Raw genomic sequence first — 24,513 nt, forward strand, 5'->3', positions numbered from 1 at the left:
ACCGGGATTACTGAATCATCTTTACACGTCCATCTTCATCGGATTATTATACAGGCCGGCGGTCTTGTGTTGTGTTGGTGCTCGAGTGTCAGCCTCGTGAAGAGCGTCTACTTGTTGAATTCATACTTGCTAAGAAGGAGCGGAATCTTTCACACACGTTGATCCTTGGTCCTTTCTTCTTATCTGCTTAGCTTTGTTCCCTTGTCTACCTGAAAAAAAAAAGTAACATTTTATACTTTTTTTTTCAGTTTTCACGTCCCTCTTCGTCACATCTTTAATCAATCCTTAGTCCTTTCTTATTTTTCCTTTATTCACTTGTTTGTATGAGTAAATGAAAATATTACACATTTTTTAAAAATTTACACGTCTCTTTTCGTTACATCTTTAATCAGTCTTTAATTCTTTCTTCTTATATATTTTTTGTTCATTCTTGTCTGCAGGAATAGAAAAATATTCTTGCCCAGTTTTTGCTGTTTTTTGCGTCTCTTTTCGTCAAATTTTTAATCAGTCTTCATTCTTTCTTCTTATCCATTTTGCTTTTTTTTTTTTTTTTTGCTTATTTATTTATTTATTTTTTTTTTAAATGCATGACTAAAGAAATATTACTGCACTTTTTTTAGCAGTTTTCACTCCTTTTTTTTTTCCTCCCTAGTTTTCTTTCTTTTTAATGTTTTTTTTTTTTTCATGACCAAAAGAACTATCTACTTGTACTTTTGACTGTGGCTCTTCTACCAATATTTCTTCCTCTACGTCTTATCCTTAGTATACTACAATAAAACTGGACAAGTAAATGAGATGGCAGTTAGTGGGAATGGAGAAAGCAAGAACACACGGGCTGAAGCAGGAGTTCTAAATTTTACTAAGACTATTAATATATTTTCCACTACGTCTTGTCCTTGCTGTACTGGAATGAGTCGAACAAGTGACTGAGAAAGCAGTGAGTGGGAGCGGAGGGAAGAAAACGAGAGGGTAGCGAGTGAGGAGAGGAGGTAAGACAACACGAGGCAGGAGCAGTACATTTGTTTTTGAGTCGCATATTCCCTGATGTATCGAGCACAGCTAAAAGAGATGTGCGCTGCTGTAACAATTCCTCGTGGTAATAGCAGTAATGGTTTAGTCAGTGAACCTTTTTTTTTCTATTCTTTTTCACTCTGTACCTTCGTAACGCGAGGAAAAGTAACACACACACACACACACACACACACACAGTATAAATAGAGAAACAATAACTTTCCTCTGTATAACGTGTGCGTATATGTAAAGAGTCACTTTTTTAAATTGAAATAAGCTGTGCCCTTTTTGTCTCCAGCGTCACCTATCCGAGTGGAGTGTTAGTAATACAGAAATATCACAATATGAAATGTCAGCAAGCGTTCTATGTAAGCACCAAATGAAAGTATCGGTATTTATTATTATTATTACTGCTATTATTATTATTATTATTATTATTATTATTATTATTATTATTATTGTTATTATTATTATTATTATTTCCATGCTGCCAATTTGGGTATGAAAGATGGGGCGACGTGGGTTTGAATTTAAGACATAGGATCACTTGATTGCGTTGTTGATTGATTTATTTGTTGGAGTGTTTGTGCGCCGCAGTAGTGTTGTCACTTGGCGCCGCTGCGGAGTTGCTCGTATGTGCAAGAAAGTCATTAGTCGAAGAGGAACAAGGATCAGATAACGAAGAGAAGGAGGGGGAGAAAAGAATACGTACATGAACAGCAAGAGACATAATAAGAAAGAGAAGAAAGAATGAATGTAAAAAGAAGAAAAGAAGAAGAAGAAGAAGAAAAGAAAAAAAGGAGAAACAATGAAAAGAAATTATAGAGAAATTTTTCAATCAAACAAGAACAACAACGAAAAGAATAAGAGTACAAACGAGAATAGAAACTGGAGAAAGAAAAAAAAAACAGGAGAAGCAGAAGGAGAGAAACGGAAAGAAAGAAAAGAACAAAAAAGTATATAGAAGAATGCCAATTACAGAAGGAGAGAGAGAGAGAGAGAGAGAGAGAGAGAGAGAGAGAGAGAGGTATGTAGAAGAACAGCAATCAATGAAAAGAAAGAGAAATATAGAGAAGAGCACAAGAAAAGTATGAAGAAAAGCAAACAAAGAAACGGAAGGAGAGAGAGAGAGAGAGAGAGAGAGAGAGAGAGAGAGAGAGAGAGAGAGAGAGAGAGAGAGAGAGAGAGAGAGAGAGAGAGAGAGTACAGAAAACAGAAAAGAGTATATAGAAAAATAACAGAGGAGGAAAAAAATTATGAGTAATAATGATAACAACCAGCAGAGCAGAATGTACTGGTTTGCTTGCTTGCTGTCCCGCGCACGACATATCTCTACATTGTCACCTCGCAGCGCCATCCTTTCATCACAGGGGCGATTGGAAGGCTCCTGCTGGTTTTTACTCCGCTCCTTTTGTTGCTCCACTTCCGATGAAACAAAACTGTAAGGAAGAGAACCGTAAACAAACATTAAAAACATACGTAAGCGTCTCCTCCTGTGATAAAATGTTCAGATTTCAGTGTGTAGTGATTTAAATGTGACATATTATTGTTGCTGTTGTTGTTGTTGTTGTTGTTGTTGTTGTTGTTGTTGTTGTTGTTGTTATTATTATTGTTATTACTATTGTTATTATTATTATTATTGTTGTTGTTGTTGTTGTTGTTATTTTTATTATTATTATTATTATTATTATTATTATTATTATTATTATTATTATTATTATTATTATTATTATTATTATTATTGTTGTTGTTGTTGTTTTGTTGTTGTTGTTGTTGTTGTTGTTGTTGTTGTTGTTGTTGTTGTTGTTGTTGTTGAATAACTAAACTGTTAACGAACCTTACTGTTTTTTTTTATTTCACAAAAAGCTTAATAGATAAAATTTGCAACATCATCATTATCATCAACAACGACAACAACAACAACAATAACAAAACAACAACAATAATGATAATAGTAATAATAATAATAATAATAGTAATAGTAATAATAATAATAATAATAATAATAATATAATAATGATAATGATGATAACAGTAATAACTTCAGCAAAAGGAAAACAAGATTATTATTATTATTATTATTATTATTATTATTATTATTATCATTATTATTATTATTATTATTATTATTATTATTGTTATTATTACTACTATTATTATTATTATCTGTATTCCTGTTTTTTCCTTCCTTTCTGTTGCTGCCGTCATCATAATCATCATTAATAACAACTTCATGCCAGCAGCAGGAGGTTCGCCTCGCTGACGGATGCACTAAATAATACAAAACATTTTTTTTTTTCAACCGTCCTTGTTCCATCAGTATAAAATACCCTTTTACCGTGACCTCAAAGGCAAATTGCAAACCTTTCTTTTTTTTTTTCCAGCCCCTCTTGGTAAACGCATCATTATCTTCAGTATGTAATTCCGTTCAGAATAGGATGAAATTTGTCGTCAAAAAGTCTATTCCGCATCAGCAGAATTGTGCACTGAGGGACATTAAATATCTTTCATCGTCAGACTTGTTGACTTGTTTCCCACGCCACACTCAGGCAGGCCTGTGCGGGGAGAGGCAGAGCGGTGCGGGGCGAGGCAGTGCTGGGCGAAGGGAACCCTGGTTTTTAACATGCACAGCTGCCCAGGTAGTGATGCATCGTGGTCCAGGCATTTTAAGTCCATAAATCGAACAGAAACTTATATATAGACCGATGAACTGAGTTATATTTACGTGTGGAATAATGAACTGCTTTACAATTGATGTATGGACTGTAGACTGCTTTGTAACTGATGCATGTTTTGTAATTATAATTTTATAATTAATGTATGGACTGTAAATTACTTTGTAATTGATGCATGGACTGAACAAGTGCTTTATAATCGATGTATGGACTGAACAAGTGTTTTATAATTCATTTATGGATTTGTATATTGTTTTATATTGAGATTTCCGTGCAGACCAAGAAGAACTGGGGCCGAGATAGGTGAAGGCAGTTATTTATGTCCTTTTTTTTTTTTTCTTCTTCTTTCTTTATTTTCTCTTGGTAGCAACCGTACAACATGCCGCACTTCATTTCATGCATCTCTCATTCTGGTGACGGATGACTTGTGTATGACGAGTAACTGTTACGTTAGGTTAAGTTAGGAGACGATGGGTGTGTGGGTGACGGGTGGACAGTAAGTAGTGAGAGACACGTAAGGTTAAAGTACGTTAGGTTACGAAATGGGTGACTGTGTGGGTGACGAGTGGACAGTAAGTAGTAACAGACAGTTAAGTTAGGTTAGGTTGCAAAGTGGATGGCTGTGTTGGTGACGGGTGGACAGTAAGTAGTGAAAGACAGTTCTCCCTCCATCCAGTCACTCAATCACCACATCCTGTTCACCAGTCGCGCAGGATTTCAACTCTGCCGATCGTTGTTTTTGGAAGGAAATGCAGAAATATGCGAAATGCAGCTGTGTTTGTCCCGTTCAGCTGTGATACAACTGCTCTTCGGAAAGATCAACACACACACACACACACACACACACACACACACACACACACACACACACACACACACATTTAAGTAGCAGAAGTAGTAATAGTAGGAGGAGGGGGAGGAAAAGAAGGAAAAGGAGGAGGAGTATTAGTAGAGCTAGTCATAGTAGTAGTAGTAGTAGTAGTAGTAGTAGTAGTACTAGTAGTAGTAGTAGCAGCAGCAGCAGCAGTAGTAGTAGTAGTAGTAGTAGTATAGGTAACAGCAACTTGCATGACCTGCACTAGACTCAAGTTTGTTATTTTTTTTTTCATTTCCACACTGACACACTAATTAGACATCACTCTCCCATCATGCGACACTCACCAAAACTCAACACAACACTCAAAATCCACTACATACTTGTAGATGATTGAAAAAAGGAAAAAAAAAAAAACAAGATAAAGAGACAAAGAGATAAAAACCACAACGAGAAGAAGACACGAGATAAACAAACACAAAGACAGTAGGAGAATGTAAGTTAATTTGAACATAAGTACAATTAAGAGCATCGAATTCTGACGCGCTCCTCATCACCTTGAGTTAGCGTGAGGCGATGAGGCGATGAGGCGACACCCAGGAGGCGGGATAGAGGCGCTGGTGTGGGAGGGGAGGGGGAGTAGTGAGGACAGGGCGGTGGGCAGCTTTTCTTGGCTCTTGGGAGAGTGTGTGTGTGTGTGTGTGTGTGTGTGTGTGTGTGCAGGCGGTCATATCGTGTACGTACTGGAGTGTGTCGCACGATTATATGTGTGCACGTATACACATTTTCAGCATATACGAGTATGTGTGCGTGTGTGTACCAGACTAAAGGGAATAAGGCAAGGAGGAAGAGGAGGAGGAGGAGGAGGAGGAAAAGGAGGAGGAGGAGGAGGAAGGAGAATCACCCCCATCCTCCCCCTCCCTTCCCCCGGTTCCTCGTTCCTTGTGCCCCCGTCTTCCCCCCTCCTCCTGCTCCCTCTGCCCCCCCAGCCCCTCCCTTACCCACTTAGCGGTGTGCTACGTAATCCAGAATATATAGACCCGCTCCAGCCTCCCCCATTAGTGGATAAATCGCCTCAAATCCAAACTTTATCGCTAGCCGGCGAGCTTATCTTAACACAGCCGCGCGCCAAAAATGGTTCCCCGCCCCCGTCCTGCCCCCACCCCCTCCCCCAGGCCCCCGGCGGGAATTTTCTCTGATTCTTGTATATTTTCCTGCGATATTTTTCCTTCCTTCCTTCTCTCCTACTCTCCTTCTCTCCCTCATTTCTTCCTTCCCCACATTTGTGCTCTCTGCTCTACTCTCTCTCTCTCTCTCTTTCTCTCTCTCTCTCTCTCTCTCTCTCTCTCTCTCTCTCTCTCTCTCTCTCTCTCTCTCGTAGTAGTAGTAGTAGTAGAAGTAGTAGTAGTAGTTGTTGTTGTTATTGTTGTTGTTGTTGTTGTTGTTGTTGTTGTTGTTGTTGTAACTGTAATGAATAATAGTAATAGCAATAAGAAAGTGAATAATAGTGATGTATATTATTTGTTATTATTGTTATATTTTTAGTTATAGTGGAATAAATTATAGTGATGATGGTAACGGTGGTGGTGATGGTGGTGGTGGTGGTGGCGGCGAGTGAGGGAAGCAGGACGGCAGCGGGAAAGAGAGAGAATAGAAGGAACACCATATTTAATAGTGTTCTTCTTATTGAGGGTGTCCCAATTCCTTGATTTTCACGTCATCTTGTGAAAAATAGGTATTGCAGAAAATTAGTTACCCTGTCGTACGAATTTCTGACTGTTGTTGTTGTTGTTGTTGTTGTTGTTGTTGTTGTTGTTGTTGTTGTTATTATGCTGTCCAACAAATCCTGCCTCAAACTCCTCCACATTACTCCACTTACTCCTAACTCCAATTGCCCTGTTTCCTCTTTGCCTCCTTCCATTTTTTCCGCCTCTCTCCCACCTCCTCTTCCACTTTTCCCTCTTCTTCTCTTCCACCACCTCTTCTACTTTTCCCTCCTCTCACCTACCTCCTCTTCCACTTTTCTCTCCTCTCTCTCCCACTTCCTCTTCCACGTTTTCCTCCTCTCTTCCACTTTTCTCTTCTTTTCCTTACTTTCCTCCCTCTCACTTTACCTACATCATTTCCTTATTTTTTTCCCTTTCCCTCCACCCTTTCCCTCTTCTTTCCTCCATTCTTCTCCCACTCAATATTTTCCCTCCCTCCATCCTTTCACCTCAACTTTCCTCCGTCCCTCTCCCTTTCAATATTTTTCTCCCTTCCTCCACCCTTTCCCCTCAACTTTCCTCCCTCTCTCCCTGTCTCTCAAGTTGTCTCTATCTCTGCCTTCTTCCCCTTCTTTCCCTCTCAAAGTTCCCTCCCCACCTTCCTCCGTCTCTCCCCCACTTCCTTCCCTCCCCATCTGCCTCTCAAAATGCAATACTCTCCCTCTCTCCCCCTACTTTTCTCCTTCCTTTCTTTCTCCCTTTGTCTCTCTGTCTCTCAGAGGTCACTCCCACTTTTCCTCCATTTCTTCTTTCTTTCTTTATCTCTTCTCTCCTCTTCTACCTTTCAGAATTTCTTTACACTCCCTCTCCCCACCCTCTCCTCCATATCTCTCAAAATTCACTCCTATTTTCCTCCCTTTTTCCCTTTTACTTTCCTTCCTTCCTTCTCTTTCGCTCAAAATGCCTCTGCTCTCATTCTCTCCATTTCTCCTTTTCCTCCCTGCCTCCTTGGGTCTATACGTGCTTCTTTCTTCCTCCACTCCACTTTCCTCCAGTCCCTCCCTCCGTCCCTCCCTCCTCCGTGCCTCCTCGCCTGCCTGCGCCCCTCCCAATCCATCTCCAGGGTCGTTGGTGGGCGCCATAAACAGTTAGTTGGGTTAAGGTCAGTATTATACGGCTAAGCTCGCGTAATGGCGCCTCAACGACCTCCGCGACGCCCCTTCCCAAAAAGTTTGCCGCGGGTCCCAGAAGGGTGCGGGGCGCGGCGGAGGGGCGGAGGGCGGAGCGGCGGACCCTATTGAGCGAAGTGAACGGCTCCTCTGCACCTTGTGGGAGCCACTTATCCTTATCTGACCGGCGCCAGAAAAAGGGACTTGAGAGAAATTTGGCATTCTGCTCTTTGCGGGGGAGAGACGGGGGGGAGTTGAAATATGTGGCTCAATATGCATATCTTGGTGGACAAGGCGCCGTATCGTGTCATAACTCGGCGGCCAGTCAAACGATAACACGTGATATATCGTTACTCCGACACTTGCCGCTGATTGGCTCCCCGCAGGCACGTGACTCAAGCTGATTGGCTGTTTAGGACGCCGTAAAGAAGAGCATAACAGTGTGCCTTTTCCTCCCCCCACACCCCCTTCCTCGCACCACCTCCTCCTCACCATGCTATTCTCTTTTCTCTTCTACTTTAGTTTTCATTTAGCCGACTATTAGCGGGCGGCGCGGCGGTGCGGGCGGCGCGGCGGTGCTAATGCGGTCCGGCCCGGCGATCACGGCCAATATTTCTGGTTAGCGAGGCACTTGCCGCTGCCGTGATATGACCGCCTATCGCACCCGCCGGACCAAGGGAGGCGGGGGTGGAGGCGAGGGGAGGAGGGCCTAAGCGGAGGTGAGGGGTAAATACAATATATTTCAGTGTCAGCTCCTCCGCTTTTCCTTCCCCACACCCTCCTCCTCCTCCTCTTCCTCCTCCTCCTCCTTCTCCTGTGGCGAGAGGACTTCCTATCTCATAAATGCTTCGTGTTTAAACTGTGAGGGGTTGATGGTGAAGGAGCGCGTGGGGGGGAGGGATGGAGGGAAGGGAGAGAGTGAAGGAAAGAGAAGGCTGATGGGATGGAAAGAAGGGGAGAAGGGACGCAGGGAAATCTTGGCATGAGGGGCGGAGTGAAGGGAAGAGTGCGGGAGTAATTGAAAACGATGAGGTGGTGATGGTGATGGCGCTGGTGGTGGCGGTGGTGGCGGTGGTGGTGGTGGTGGTGGTGGTGGTGTGGTGATTGACGAATGGATGGCAAGAGTTTCAAGTTAAAAGGCTCCTCTGCTGTGCTTGTGAGATGATGGTCGTGTGGTAGTAGTAGTGGTGGTGGTAGTAGTAATGGTGGTAGTAGTAGTAGTAATAGTAGTAGTAGTAGTAGTAGTAGTAGTAGTAGTAATCGTAGTAACCGTAATAGTAGTAGTAGTAGTAGTAGTAGTAGTAGTAGTAGTTGTAGTAGTAGTAGTAGTAGAAGTAGCAGAAGTATTTCCGATGGGATGTCTTTGCTATGGTTCCTTACTCAAAGTTCCATTCACTACACTTAGCTTATATCCGCTGTACATTTATGCTCAATATTTTTTCGCACCAGTGATGGCCGCATTTATCTTATTCCTCACCTTTGTAATTGACGCATCTCTTATACCTTATCTCGCTTAATACAAGGATGGAAAATCAGCTTGCTACAATGGTACTGGTGTTTTATGTCTGCTCCGGATTGCTCACCTCTTGCTATAAGAATCAGACGGTCTCAGGAGCAGGCAGCAACACACCACACACGTGATATCGTAATGTGTCCAACTGCAGCCCATCTAGTCTGGCCAGATTCGATGCACTCCTTCACACTTACAGAATTTTCTTATAACATAATAATAACAATTAAAACAATATAAAGAATAATAATAACAACTAACAGGTATATCTTGATGTCCTTTCTTGAGTTTTACACGTGGAATGATTGACGCCTAAACAGCTTATATGGCTCCAAAACGCATACAAATAAGTGGACTATTTTTGCAGTCTAAGTGTAATGATGGTATGTGACTGCAGCTTCATCCTCATCTTGTCCTAGAAGTTGCATGTAAGAGTAATTAATGAAAAAAGTGTAGCCTCGAACTTCATTACGCGGGTGAACCTGTCATGCAAAGTGATGACTGCCAGTAGTGACGTAGTACTTAGTAATATATGTAGATTTTGTACTTCAAGGTACTGATGGGGGAAAATAGAGGAAAAAAAGCGAATATCTTTAAATTTTCCAGGCGCTAATGTCTGTCTATATTCTTATCATCAAGAAAACTACGAAAACCAACTACTTTAATGTAAAGATACTGAAGACTTGTAGCTGAAACACTGGACGAAACATGTGGAATGTTTACTGAAAAAAAAGGAGGAAGAGGAGAAAAAAAAAACAAGAAGAACAAGAACAAGAAAAAGAGGAATAACACTTAGAGATAGAGTGAAGAGGTGAAGAAGATAGAAGAAGAAGGAAGAGGAGGAGGAGCAGGAAGATGAGGAAGAGGAGGAGAAAGGATCATTTGAGGGTCATAGAAGAAGAGGATGCTTCAGTGCAAAGTTGTGTCAAGTCGCTAGATAGAGAAGCTGATTCTTGGGGAGGTATTGGCGGCCACAAGTTTCTCTTTGCGCACTTCAAAAATAAGACAAAGGTCGGAAGTTGAGCGTCTCGTAGCTACTTTGCCGGGGATTGAAGTTCATGTTGAGGGAGTCGTGTGTGAGCTGGCTGACAAGTGATTGAGAGAGAGAGAGAGAGAGAGAGAGAGAGAGAGAGAGAGAGAGAGAGAGAGAGAGAGAGAGAGAGAGAGAGAGAGAGAGAGAGAGAGAGAATCAACCACAATAAATGATAATAATGAAATGACAAATATAACATAGCTCTGCTTGAAACGTGTCTCAGGAATGAAGCTTTTATTAATAACCACCGTGTATACAAGTAATGGCCGCTCAGCAGTAGCAGTTGCAGTGACAGTAGTAGTAGTAGCAGTAGTAGGAGCTGTTGTCACTGCGTGTAGGACCCACCACTATGACGCTTTGCAGAAGGAACCAGCCATTCATCGAAAAACGAAGATCATGGGAGAGTTTTTGAGTCACGACTGTAAATTACGTTGGGGGGATTGAACCAGATACAACATGGCATCAAGCTACAAAACGAACCATAGGATCTTCTAGATTCGATGGATAGATAGAGAGATAGATGTTTTATTGACAACAGCTTGGAGTCACATAATACATTAGGTAACAATATGAGCATAACTTCACAAAGTATATACAGATTTACATAAAACATATGTAATTATTAAATCTGTAGTCCACAAAATGTCATACACTAACTAGAAATAGACATCAAATCTTCTTAGCCGCTGGGCTAGATAAGTATTATATAAATAAGTCACGATTCATTTCTGTCACTCGAAGAGATTAATTTGCAAAGTTTATCAATCAAGATAAAATAGATGAAGATTGGTACCAGAACTTGAAGGGCAAGACAGTGTGGCATATTGCTATGAAAACTTGCATTTCTTTCCACTCCCAATCTGCAAGCAGCTCCGTATGACCTCGTTGTTGTGGCCCGTGAAGAACTATAAGTCTGTCAATCAATCAAGCAAGCATGCAAGCAAGCAAGCAAGCAATCGAATAATCAATCATTCACCAAGAAAGTAATTAATCAGCCAATCAATTAATTAGTCAGTAACAATCTAAAAGAAAAAGACATTCGGTACAAACTTCTACTTAAGTACTACAATTTTCAAAACAAATTATTTGAAGACACACTTACGTTGTTTTATCTCATCAGGAGGGCATACGCAGGCAGGAAAGCTAATAAACCAGATCACCTCGTAGAAAATTAACTCCTTGTCTCTTATCGTCATCCAGCCAGGTGATCGCATCGATGACACCACTGTACTGCCCAAACACTTAAGATGGATTGTTTGATAATAGATATAGACCATTTTATTTCTTTAGGTAGACATACATAGGCAGGAAAGCTAGTAGCAGTACACATCGTCGAGAATTGTTAACTTCTTGTCCCCTCATCGTCATTCATTCAGCTGATCCCACTGCTGCTACCAATGTACCGCCCAAACACTTATGAGAAAACGCCCTAGCAAACTATAAACTACTACAGCTGTACATGTCGTAGAGAATGAACTCCTTTTGTCTCATCGTCATTAATCCCACCACTGTATCGTCAAACACTTATAAGAAAACACCTAGCGAATTATAAACTAAAGGAAAAACTCTTAGCAAACTATAAACTACCAGTACTCCTCGCAGAGAATTGAACTCCTTATCTCATCGTTATTAATCTCACCGCTGCCACCACTGTACCGCCAAACACTTAAAAGAAACTACCGGGCAAAATATAAACTAAAAGAAAACCCTTAATAAACTACAAACTATTCATACAATACACCTTGTAGAGAACTGAACTCCTTATAGCATCGTTATTAATCCCACCGCTGCCACCAAATACTTAAGAAAACCAACCTGGCAAACTCTCTAATCGGGAACCGGGAGTGTGCACCGGCAGTAGTACCACACACAGCTGAAGAGCAACGCCCTTACCGCCCGGCTAAAGGTGACATCGCCAATAGCACGCTGGTTAGATGGCCTCATGTGCGCCCAAGGTGTACGAGGTGGTGGTGGTGAAGTTGTTGTTGTTGTTGTTGTTCTTGTGGTGGTGGTGGTGGTGGTGGTGGTCGTGGTGATGGTAAGGTTATTGTTGAATGATGTTGTTGTTGTTGTTGTTGTTGTTGTTGTTGTTGTTGTTGTTGTTGATGTTGTTGTCCATAGTAGAATTAGTAATGGTAGTTGTAGGAGTAGTAATATCAATAATAGTTATAGTCACAGTAGAGGTGATAACGGCAGAAGCAACAACAATAACAACAGGAAAAATAACAACAACAACAACCGAAGAATCAAGTATAACAACTATTGACCAAAACACGAATTTACAACATTCAGTCTTCACAGCAACACTAATAACTAATAACACAACCAACACCACCATCACAACACAGTAAGTAACCTGCACCACAGTAAACCATCAAACCTATCCCTTAACATCACCACCAACACCATCACCATAATCACCATCTAAACACTCCACATCACCATCACCAGCTTCACCACCACTCATCACCAACACCAGGCATCATTACTCTTCCTGCACCTCTCACCTCAATGTTGTTCTGGCGGGAGGAAAGTTGAAAGGAGGAGCAGAAGGAGGAGGAGGAGGAGGAGGAAGGAAAGGGAGGCTGCGAGTGGTTTAAGGGGATAAAGATGAGAGGGAGGGAGGGAGAGGAAAGATGACGAGAATAAGAGGCTCCCTTTGAGAGAGAGAGAGAGAGAGAGAGAGAGAGAGAGAGAGAGAGAGAGAGAGAGAGAGAGAGAGAGAGAGAGGAGAGAGAGAGAGAACAAGGATGACCCTAATTGAAATTATTGGTTATCATCCTAATCATGATAGTTTTTTTTAGTTGATAATAACTTATGCCAATGATTTGATAATACTAATGATAATGATATGATTATAATAATGATGATAGCAATGATATTTATAATAACTCCTGATACAACAAGGACCTGCTAACACTTATACTACTACTACTTCTACTACTACTACTACTACCACTACTACTACTACTACTGCTGCTGCTGCTGCTGCTGCTGCTGCTACTGCTACTGCTACTGCTGCTGCTGCTGCTTCTATTGCTGCTGCTACTACTAACTACTACTACTACTACTACTACTACTATTACTACTACTTCTACCACCACCAGCATACTTATTAGATATTGCAAGTAACATTATCGTCGTTTTTACCATCATCATCATCATCATCATCATCATCAATCATCATCTTTAATTTCTTCGTGCTAATAATGAAAGAAATTTCTCCTTCAAATTTTACGTAAGGATTAGAGAGAGAGAGAGAGAGAGAGAGAGAGAGAGAGAGAGAGAGAGAGAGAGAGAGAGAGAGAGAGAGAGAGAGAGAGAGAGAGAGAGAGAGAGATTTCGGGATTAAGGGATTTGTGGATCTGGGAGGATTAAGAGATGGAAGGGGGATTGAGGCCCTGTATCTGTTTGGGGAAGGAGGAGGAAGAGGAGGAGGAGGAGGAGGAGGAGGAGGAGGAGGAGGAGGAGGAGGAGGAGGGGAAAGAAGAGGAAGATCGAACGCACAGAAAGGGAAAAGGGAAGAGAGAGAAAGAGGGAAAAGGCTTGAAAGAAAAAATATCAAGACAAAACTATTTCACTAACAAGAGAGAGAGAGAGAGAGAGAGAGAGAGAGAGAGAGAGAGAGAGAGAGTCATAGCATAATGTTGACAGTCACTGCTATCAACATCATCGGCATCAGGAGCATCATAATGACATGCTAAAAGCTTTCCTTGACGCCCACACACATCGAGAGAGAGAGAGAGAGAGAGAGAGAGAGAGAGAGAGAGAGAGAGAGAGAGAGAGAGAGAGAGAGAGAGAGAGAGAGAGAGAGAGGGGTCAGCCATTCTTTATCTGTAAATTTTCATCATCTGGTGGACTCTTGAACAGGGAACGGAAAGAAAACGAAGAACGCATTGTTTTACTTCCCCTCACTTAATCTTAATCTTGATCTTAGCAGTACGTGAAGCTCCAATCATTTAGCATTATTCTTTTCCAGTTTCTTCACTGTCTTACAGTTTAGTAGAGCTCTTACTTTATTCTACTTTAACATAAAATAGTTATGCTTATCACACACACAGCCTCGTAAGTGACAAGAGGCCTGTTGCTGCTGTTTGTTCTTCATTTGTGTTGAATCGTATTAATTATGAGTATGTTAAGTTATTAAATTAAACAACATATTATTTTCGTGGATGCTTTTAAAATATTCAGTCACCTTTGCTTTTGCTAAAATTGTGTGTGTGTGTGAGAGAGACAGAGAGAGAGAGAGAGAGAGAGAGAGAGAGAGAGAGAGAGAGAGAGAGAGAGAGAGAGAGAGAGAGAGAGAGAGAGAGAGAGAGAGAGAGAATTTAAAAAATGTGCAAGCGAGGGAAGAATACTAGTTGAGAAAGAGAATGAGAGAGAAAGAGAGAGAGGAGAATGGCGGATGAGAGAGGGAGGGAAGGAGGGAAGAAGAGGAGTAGTGGAGAGAGAGGAGAGGAGAGGAGGGAGGAAAACGAGATGGATTAAGCGAGTTTCATTAGTTTCGCTTCTGTGTGGAGAGATGCTGGAAACTCTGGAGGAGCAGAGAGAGAGAGAGAGAGAGAGAGAGAGAGAGAGAGAGAGAGAGAGAGAGAGAGAGAGAGAGAGAGAGAGAGAGAGAAGGTGAAGGAAGAGAGGGAATGGGCTGATTGATGCACTGAGAGATATGGAGAAAGTGAGAGAGAGAGAGAGAGAGAGAGAGAGAGAGAGAGAGAGAGAGAGAGAGAGAGAGAGAGAGACGTATCAGACTGTGTGTGTGTGTGTGTACTAACAACTGTAGTAATTAATATAAATTTAAACATTATCGAGAGAGAGAGAGAGAGAGAGAGAGAGAGAGAGAGAGAGAGAGAGAGAGAGAGAGAGAGAGGAGGGTGGCCGGATTGTAGGAGAGAGGAAAGAGGTCTCAGAAAGGCATTAAAATATAAATCCAATATGATACCACAATTCATTTGCTTATTTTACCTTCCATTGTCCTGTTCTGCTGCTGCTGTTGCTGTTATCGTTGTGGTTTTGGCGGTGGCGGTGGTGGTGGCGGCGGTGGTGATGGTGGTTGATGCTAGTATTCATTCTTCGCTATAATCTTTCCCTTTAATCTTTCTCTTTCTTATCACTAGTATTATACGCTGGTGTGGTCGTGATGTGGCGGCGGTGGTGGTGGTGGTGGTGGTGGTAGTGTGGTCATAACTGTAGGAAATGTGACTTTTCTTCTTTTATTTATGTTTACAGAATGAGTTTCCTAACCTAACCTAATCTAGTTTGACTTGGGCTAACTTATAATATACAGTGACAGTGTTTTGTGTGTGTGTGTGTGTGTGTGTGTGTGTGTGTGTGTGTGTGTGTGTGTGTGTGTGTGTGTGTGTGTGTGTGTGTATGTGTATGTGTGTGTTGTGATGATGTGCTAAGGTCATTGTGTGTATGTGTGTTGTTGTTGTTGTTGTTGTTGTTGTTGTTGTTGTTGTTGTTGTTGTTGTTGCTCTTTTCAATGTCTTCTTGTTCTTCTTCCTCTTCTCTTCTTACAGAGCCGTTGCATATGACAATGAAGTCAAGAGAGAGAGAGAGAGAGAGAGAGAGAGAGAGAGAGAGAGTGGACGGAAAGCTTGTCCCTTACCCATTCTGTCTTACCCATCATTCCTCGTATTACGTCTCTCTCTCTCTCTCTCTCTCTCTCTCTCTCTCTCTCTCTCTCTCTCTCTCTCTCTCTCTCTCTCTCTCTCTCTCTCTTTACCTCCCCTCCCTTCCCCCCTTTTCTCTCCCTTCCTCTCAGTGAGGGAAGATAAAAAATCCGTGGATAATCTGGAGCTTTCCCCTCTGCCTCCCCTCCACCGCCGCTGTGTGTCCCCTCTCTCCCCTCTCTCCTCTCTCTCTCCCCTCTCTCCCCTCTCTTCCTCCTCCTTCACTCAGTCCTCTCCGAATCTCCCGTGTCCCTGGCTTAGACCGCACGAGGGGACGCGAAGAGACACACGTGAGGCAAAGGGAATGAGACAAAGCAAAGAGGGATGAGATGTATGTATACGTACGAGGAGAACTGTTACATGATGACTGGTGGTGCTGCTGTGACTACTGCTGCTACGCTACTATTATTACTGGTGGTGGTGGTGGTGGTGGTGGTGGTGGTGGTGCTGGTGCTGCTAATGCCACATAATGCTAATACTGAAAAATTGATGGAGATTAAGAGATAGACAAAGAAAGAAAGAAAGAAAGAGAGAGAGAGAGAGAGAGAGAGAGAGAGAGAGAGAGAGAGAGAGAGAGAGAGAGAGAGAGAGAGCTAAAACATAACATTTTTTTAAGAGCACCGTCCACCAACACAGCTCTCTCTCTCTCTCTCTCTCTCTCTCTCTCTCTCTCTCTCTCTCTCTCTCTCTCTCTCTCTGCATAACAATTCGTAGGCAGTACTTTTCACCTCCCATATCACTATAACTCCAACCCAGGGCGCCCCCACCTGCTTCCCCTTCGTCAGTAGTGGTGGGGGGAGGGGAAAGGAGGTTTGTTATGTCCTTGGCAGCGTGGTGGTGGCGTCGGTAGTGGTGGTGGTAGTGGTGGTGGTGGATGACTAGCGTTGTTTTACTGGTCTGCACACACACACACACACACACACACACACACACACACACACACACACACAAGTAGTATGTTATTATTTTTGGTGTTGTTATTGTTTTATTATTGTTATTATTATTATCGTTTGCAGTGGTGATGATGGCTTTGGTGTGTGTGTGTGTGTGTGTGTGTGTGTGTGTGTGTGTGTGTGTGTGTGTGTCCGTCGTTTATAACCTTTAGGCGAAATTCACGAATGTCAACTTGACTTATAGTGCACACACACACACACACACACACACACACACACACACACACACACACACACACACACACACACACACACACACACACCACCACCACCACCACCACCCCAATCAATCAACCATCCAACAACAACAACAACAACAACAACAACAACAACCAACCATGCAACCAACCCACCCAATATTCCACTAACACACTTCCCACCAGATCACTTTTCACTCCTCTCCTCGGTGTCTGAAAAATACAACGGAAAATAATGGCAAGAAGAATGTGGAGTAAACCGAAGTCGATGCCAAGTGGGAGAACTGGAACGCGGCCAGATTAGGGATAAGCCGAGGACTGCATCCCGATCCAAGGATTAACTCTGTCCTCGCCCACCTCCCTCTACATTCTAGATATGTGAGGGGGAGAAGGGGGATTGTGGGAGTGAAGAGAGAGAGAGAGAGAGAGAGAGAGAGAGAGAGAGAGAGAGAGAGAGAGAGTGAGAGAGAGAGAGAGAGAGAGAGAGAGAGAAACTGCGTAGATGCAAGAAAGAAGAGATAGGGAACAAAAGAGAGAGAGAGAGAGAGAGAGAGAGAGAGAGAGAGAGAGAGAGAGAGAGAGAGAGAGAGAGAGAGAGAGAGAGAGAGAGAATACCTCACAATACCTTTATTATATTTCTCTCCTACCAACTAATCTCTCTCTCTCTCTCTCTCTCTCTCTCTCTCTCTCTCTCTCTCTCTCTCTCTCTCTCTCTCTCTCTCTCTCTCTCTCTCACGTAATGTTCCTCAAATGAAGTGTTTAGCAAAGGTCAGTCAGTGGGTGAAAGGTAAAGATGGATGAAGAGCGGAGCGGGAATGGAGAGGTGTTGGGTGGAGTGGCAGGCTGGGGGTGGAGGAGGGTTAGGTGGAGGTGCCTCAAGTCCACGCTAATCAGTCTGGCTGCGGCGGCAAATGGTGTGGATCAGGCGAAGGTAGAAGGCGGGGAGGCAGACTGAGTAGGAAGGAAATGGGTAAGGGAAGGGAAGGGAAAGGAGGGTGATAGGGGGGACTGACTGAATAGGGAGGGTTGTGTAAGGTAAGGCACAGTATGCTGGGTAAGGTGGTGACTGGAAACTGACTGAATAGGGAGTGATAGGTATGGTAAAAGAAGGGTGTTGGATAAGGTGATGACTGGGAACTAGCTGGGAAGAGATAGGTAAGGTTGAGGAAGGAAGGGTTTGCTGGGTAGGGTGGACTGAGTTAACAGGGGAGGGATGACTAAGAGAAATGTGCTGGGTAGGATGGTGACTGTGAGGCAGACTGACTGGTTAGATAAGTAAAAATAAACATGCAAGACAAGATTAGTGAGTGGAAGAAGGATGCCACTTGTTTACTTTAATTCCTTCTCTGTCTCTCTCTCTCTCTCTCTCTCTCTCTCTCTCTCTCTCTCTCTCCTCTCTCTCTCTCTCTCTCTCTCTCTACTCTCTCCTCTCTCTCTCTCTCTATCTATCTATCTATCTATCTATCTATCTATCTATCTTCACTTACACTTTCTCTTATCCTTTCCTCATCTATTTTTTCTTCTGTCAGTCCTTCCACTCTCTATTCCTCCATCTGTCTTCCAATCCTCTTATTCTCAACTTACCTATCCTTGTCTTCTCCTTCATTGTTCTTCCACATTCACTATTCCTTTCTCCACAGTACGCTCTCCACTCCTCCTACCCTTCCCCAGCCCTTCCACACCTCTCCATTTCCCTCACGTATCCTTTGTTTTCATCCCTTACTTTCTTCCTTCCTTCCTTCTCCACATTCAGTTTTCTCATCCCTCCCTCTCTCTCCCTTTAATCTTCACACACTTTCCCATTCTTTATCTCTCATTTAGTCCCCTTCTTGCTACTCCCTTTATACTTAAGTCGCCCTTCACATATCATCCTTCGTTTTCTCTCTTCCTTCCACCCTCCTTCCTCTCCTTCCCTCACATCCTCAGTCCTTTCCTCACCCCTTCCCATCTTCTCTTCCTCTCCTTCCCTCCCATACTCCCTCCCCATCTTCCCTTCCTCTCCTTCCCTCTTCTTCTCTTCCTCATTCCCATTTTCCCTTCCTCTCCTTTCCTACCTTCCTCTCACCTTCTCATCTTCCTTTCCTATTCTTCTCTCCCCTCCCTCACTCACTCCTTGTTTCTCTTGTTTCTCTCTCACACACATCATTCAGGCGGCAGAAACAACACACACACACACACACACACACACACACACACACACACACACACACACACACACACATCATCACCTCATTCTCGCAGAAACCACGCATCTTAGCCACAGATCACAAAGCTCAATAGAATCGCTAATCTTGTGTAAGTTATGACCGCGCTAGCTGACGAGATCCCGTGAGGAGCAGCTGGTGACACGTGGCTGAAAGAGGCGCTAAGTGTCGGCAGAAGTGAAGCAGGTGCAAGCTAGGAGACTCTCGGATCTTGAAGAAGAACCTTATGTCTTTAGTTTGGTGTTCTGTAAAGGGAGGTTGTTTGCGCGGATGGGTAGTGGAGGTAGTAGATAAAGGTTTGATTTTGTTGTTGGTGGATATGTGTGCGAATATGTGTGAATAAACCAACTTCTCTCTCTCTCTCTCCCTCTCTCTCTCTCTCTCTCTCTCTCTCTCTCTCTTTCTCTCTCTCTCTCTCTCTCTCTCTCTCTCTCTCTCTCTATGGTTAATTTTCTAGAAGCGGCAAATTGAATGGTTTTCTTCTTTTTTTTTATGTGTGTTTCTTTGGAGAATAAAAAGTTTAAAAAGGTAATCTTTGGAACTACTGAATTTATTATTTTATAGATGTTTAGGCAGCAACGAGAGTGATAGAAAGAAAAATTGTATTGCTGCTGCTGCTGCTACTCCTACAATTACTACTACTACTCATTCCTACTTTAACTTTTCTTTTAATTCGCATGTAACTTCACAATTACGACTTTGGCCTTTCATACTGGAATGTAATAAATCATGTTAAAACTTAAAGAGCATTTACGCAGATGGAAAAAATCATTTCTCATTTGAACTCGAAAATTTTCCTATTCATGGGCGGTACACACATAAACACACACACACACACACACACACACACACATATCTTTCACATATACAAACTACAAAGTCACCCTGATTCAAGTTTAGGTCCTGCTTTTACATATTGTACAGTAGTGCTATACATAAGTTTCAGCTGTTTTGACAGATCTTTTACCCTTGGAGAAGACGAGCCTAATGTACCAGATGTAAAGGCAGTGACTGGGTTTCTTCCCGAGAATGCCCCGCGTGTTAGGCGAGTGGTAATCTTTTTATTTCTCCGGGAAGTCGCCGCGAAGCTGTTTAGTCACGAGCGCCGTCACTGTAATACTGCAGTCACGGGAAACACCAAGAACGTCAGGACTGTCAGGAACGTCAAGATTGGTGTTAAGTTGAAAGATTATTGTGATACTTCTCAGACCGTTACTTTATAGGGAAAAAAATGTGTTGGTAGAATTTTGAGTTGATTGGAAATATGGTATACATGTGTTTATTGTAAGTACGAGTATATGGAGGAGGAAAGGGAGGGTTAGTGTAATTTACCTATTGTGCGTCAAGTTGTTTTTGTTTTATTTTGTTTAGGTTGTGTAGTAGTAGTAGTAGTAGTAGTAGTAGTAGTAGTAGTAGTAGTAGTAGTAACAGTAGTAGTATTAGTAGTAGTAGCAACAACAACAGTAAGAATAACAACAAATAGCAACACAAAAACAACAGTATCAACCACAGTGCCCATACCACAACCGACACCACAATCGAACCTCGACCTTACACCACACACCATACCAAACACACCACTCATCCCCTCCCTTCCCCTCCCCTCCCCTGCCCACCACGACAGACAGACAGCCAGACACACACACACTCGACTGTCTCCTGAAGGCAAGGCGTAAATCAGACAAATCCCGCCGGTGATCCTGCCGTGGTCCGCCTCAAGCACACGGCGTCCAGATCTAGGCGGGAGCGTTCGTGGTAATCGCTGCCGTGACGCTGAGATGCACAGATAAATGACGGGATTATCTGTGTGTCGCCTTGCCCTGTGACACCCCGCCCGACTCCTGCCCGACCCCCTCTCCTTCAGCCCGCCTCTTGCCTATACCTGCCACCTGCCATCCGCCGCCCCCTGTCTGTATTCTGCCTCCCGTCTCCCATCATCTGCCTCTCGCTGCCGCCCTGGACTGTGTTCCTGCCTCATTCAGACTGTGTTGGTTACGTTACATCCACATACATGTTTGCACACACACACACACACACACACACACACACACACACACACCGCGTAGTGTAGTGGTTAGCACGCTCAGCTCACACCCAAGAAGGGCTGGGTTCGAATCCAGGGAGCGGCGAGGCAAATGGGCGAGCCTTTTAATGTGTAGCCCCTGTTCACCTAACAGCAAGTAGGTACGGGATGTAACCTGAGGGGTTGTGACCTCGCTGTCCCGGTGTGTGGTGTGTCAGTGGTCTCAGTCCTACCCAAGGATCGGTCACTATGAGCTCTGAGCTCTTTCCGTAGGGTAACGGCTGGCTGGGTGACCAGCAGACGACCGTAGGTGAATCACACACACTTCTATTGATCATAGTTTTCAATTACATATAGTTTCAAGTAATCATAACCAATAACATGATAACAACCACACCCACCCACCCTCCCACACACACACACACACATATACGTACATTACTCATATAAAGAAATTATCATTTGTACCTGAAAATGTACGTGAATCAGCGTTAAACTAAACCATAAATCATGCATCCGTAACTGTAATACCTCTGATAAACAACCTTCAATCTACAACATTCTAAACACCAGTGGTCTGATTAATTATAGAAAAAAATTCTTTATTCTGTTTGTGTGATGGCCGTATTAGTTTACTTGTGTTTACGTGTACTGGTGTTTATTTGCATTCAATAAGTATAAATAAGTAGAAAATTCAAGGGAAACAGCACATATTACGTTTTCGCGCATATTGAACAAGCGAACACTTTCCAATGTCATCTTCCTTCTTCTAAAGCACTTTTGAATGCCATCTTCCAATCCTCCTTTGTCTGAACAATTCCGAATGTCATCTTTCAATCCTCCTTCTTCTAAATACTTTCCAATGTCATCTTTCTTCTTCTAAACACTTCTGAATGCCATCTTCCTATCCTACTTCTAAACAATTCTGAATGCCGTCTTCCAATCCTCCTTTTTCTAAACAATTCTGAATGCTGTCTTCCATCAAAAAAAAAAAAAGTGCTTAATGTGACAGCAGGCGTGGAAGAGAGTAAGGTGTACCTGCTCCATATTTCCCTCGCCGAGTGACTCTCTGGGAAGGAAATATGACTCCCTGCTTAGCTGCTTCTGTTCTTGGTAAATGTATTGATGAGAAAGGGAAAGGTCGCGTGAAGTGAGTGATTGGGTGGGCGATGCTTGCTTGTTTGTTTGTTTATTTATTTATTTATTTATTTATTTTATTTATTTATTTATTTATTTATTTTTATTTTTATTTACTTATTTATTTATTTATTTATTTTATTTTATTTTATTTATTTATTTATTTTTTATTTATCTTTATTTTTATTTATTTATTTTTTTTTTTTTGGGGGGGCGACAAATGTTCGGTGCTGCAGTGAAGTGATAGGCAGTGAAACATAAAGTCATACACATCAGGTGGGCAGCGAATGTATACCTTTAAGTGTCTTTTGAGCTAGAGTAGCGATTGGAGTGATTTAGACATTAATGAAAAGGAAAAGTAGAAAAAAAAATTACCTCGACCATACCTGGACTGTTCAATTTTCAGTCCAAAAGTTAAATAATTCAGAAATCTTATTGTATGCTTTATTCAGTTTACAACGAATGAAATCTCTTAAGCGTTATTTCGTGTTGTAACACTCGTGAGTGTAATACTAAACATTTTATTCTCTCACCAGGACTATTTTCAAAGATCACAGAAATGAATACTCAGATTCCCATGGGTGTTTTTCTTCATGACAATGTAAAAATCATGTTAACTATCATCAGAATCATGCAAACCCCCTGAAACCCGCGATAGCTTTCACTAGAGCTTGCTAAAAGTGAGTTAGATGAGACGCTGAAACGTTCAAGAATCCGAGTTTGGTGTATTATAGTGGGGCTTGGACACGCGTCTTAAAGCCACTGAATGTCACGGTTTTTCCTTGAGGTAGATAAAAAGTTAAGAGTATGTTTTGGAAGGGGTGATGGTGGAATCTTTTAGTGCTTGTTGTTTTGCTTTTATTCACCAGTTAAATAAAAGTCAAATAAGTTTACAAATAAAAATCAAATAGGTTAACTTATATAGCAAGTACCATTGTGTCATTAGCAGGATCAAGGTTAATGAATCACTTGTCTGAGTCAGCACTGTATAGTTTGAAAGTTTCTCTACTTCAAATCACTTCGGCTCAGTGCGTAACTCTAATTTTTGTGAAGCATGGCAGTGTAAACATCTTTGGTTGTCAATTAAAAGAATAAACGAAGATATTGCTTTGATATTACGTACACCAAAACTTACTGTTTTTTTTTTTTTCGGTAAATATTAAAACCTCCACGTAACTGATTTCTTCAGCGCTTGGCAGAGTTAAGCTTATCGACTTGCCAATCAAAGCTAAAACATCTATGATAATATCTGAACACAGGCACTACAGTCTCATTTGGCAACATTGCGAGCATCTAAATGTATCAAGCCTCTTTTAGTTGAGAGGATTATTAAAACTTCCACGCAACTAATTTTCATAAGGCATGGCAGTGTAAACTTCTCCGTCAGTAAAAAAATGTATATATGTATGTATATATAGGATACTGGCGGAACACGTACACAACTCTCTCATTCAGGGACATTACGTACAACAAAACTTACGAAACCTCTTTTAGATGAGATAAATATTAAAATCTCGATGTGTAAATATAATCTGAAACTTCTTCGCTTGCCAAATGAAACTAAAAAAATAAATAAATAAAAATAAAATAAAATAAAATAAAACTAGTATATTTTCCAAACACATATACAATTCTGTCACTGACGAACTTTATGAGCACCAAAACTCACCCAACCTCTCTCAGTGAAGCTAAATATTAAAACCCGCTGCAAGTTAATCGCCAGTAAGCCTAACCTCGGGGGACGATTGTGATTACTGGACTAAAAGTGGGAATTTATTATTAAATGATGCGACAGAATCTTCTCAGCTGCTGCGGGACGACGCATTAACGTTACATCATGGGACAGGAAAACTTGCCTAATTGATTGCCATGATCTTTTACAAGCTTCGAATTCCCTGTAGGCTCATGCACGCGCCTCGAGCTGTGTGGCGCGTCCTTGGTGCGGTGCTTGGCTCATCCCGCACTCCAGTCAGGCGCCATCATCATTAGTCATTATTAGTCTCTGCTGTATGACTCCGCCGCGGAACAAAGGCTGCCCACAGTTTTCGTCCACTCACGTCTGTCGGTGCCTGTGTAGGTTAATCCAGCGTTTTTTTTTTTTTTTCTTTATCCCATTTCTTTACGTATGCTCGTGACGTAGCTTTGGCTGTTTGGGTATTAGTACTGGTTAGCTTGTTAGTTAATTTGTTAGATAGTCAATTAGTTAGTTAGCTTACTTCAGCAATAAGTTACTTAATTGCTTAGTTAGTCAGTCAGTCAGTTGTTAAGTTAGTTCGTTATATCATTAGCAAGTTTCTTAGTCGGTCGATTAATTACTTAATTAGTTACTTAGTCAACCAGTTAGTCATTCAGTCAGTCAATCAGCCAGTCAGTCAGTCAGTCAGTCAATCAGCCAGTCAGTCAGTCAGT

General features: G+C 42.1%; 1 protein-coding gene across 1 annotated transcript in view; it reads left to right on the top strand.

Annotated features, from left to right (window-relative positions):
- Window positions 1–24,513, top strand: part of LOC135102049 (uncharacterized) — a 160,402-nt gene that overhangs the window by 120,075 nt on the left and 15,814 nt on the right. The window lies entirely within an intron of this gene.

This window comes from Scylla paramamosain, chromosome 7 (genome assembly GCF_035594125.1).
Source record: "Scylla paramamosain isolate STU-SP2022 chromosome 7, ASM3559412v1, whole genome shotgun sequence".
Lineage (NCBI taxonomy): Eukaryota > Metazoa > Arthropoda > Malacostraca > Decapoda > Portunidae > Scylla > Scylla paramamosain.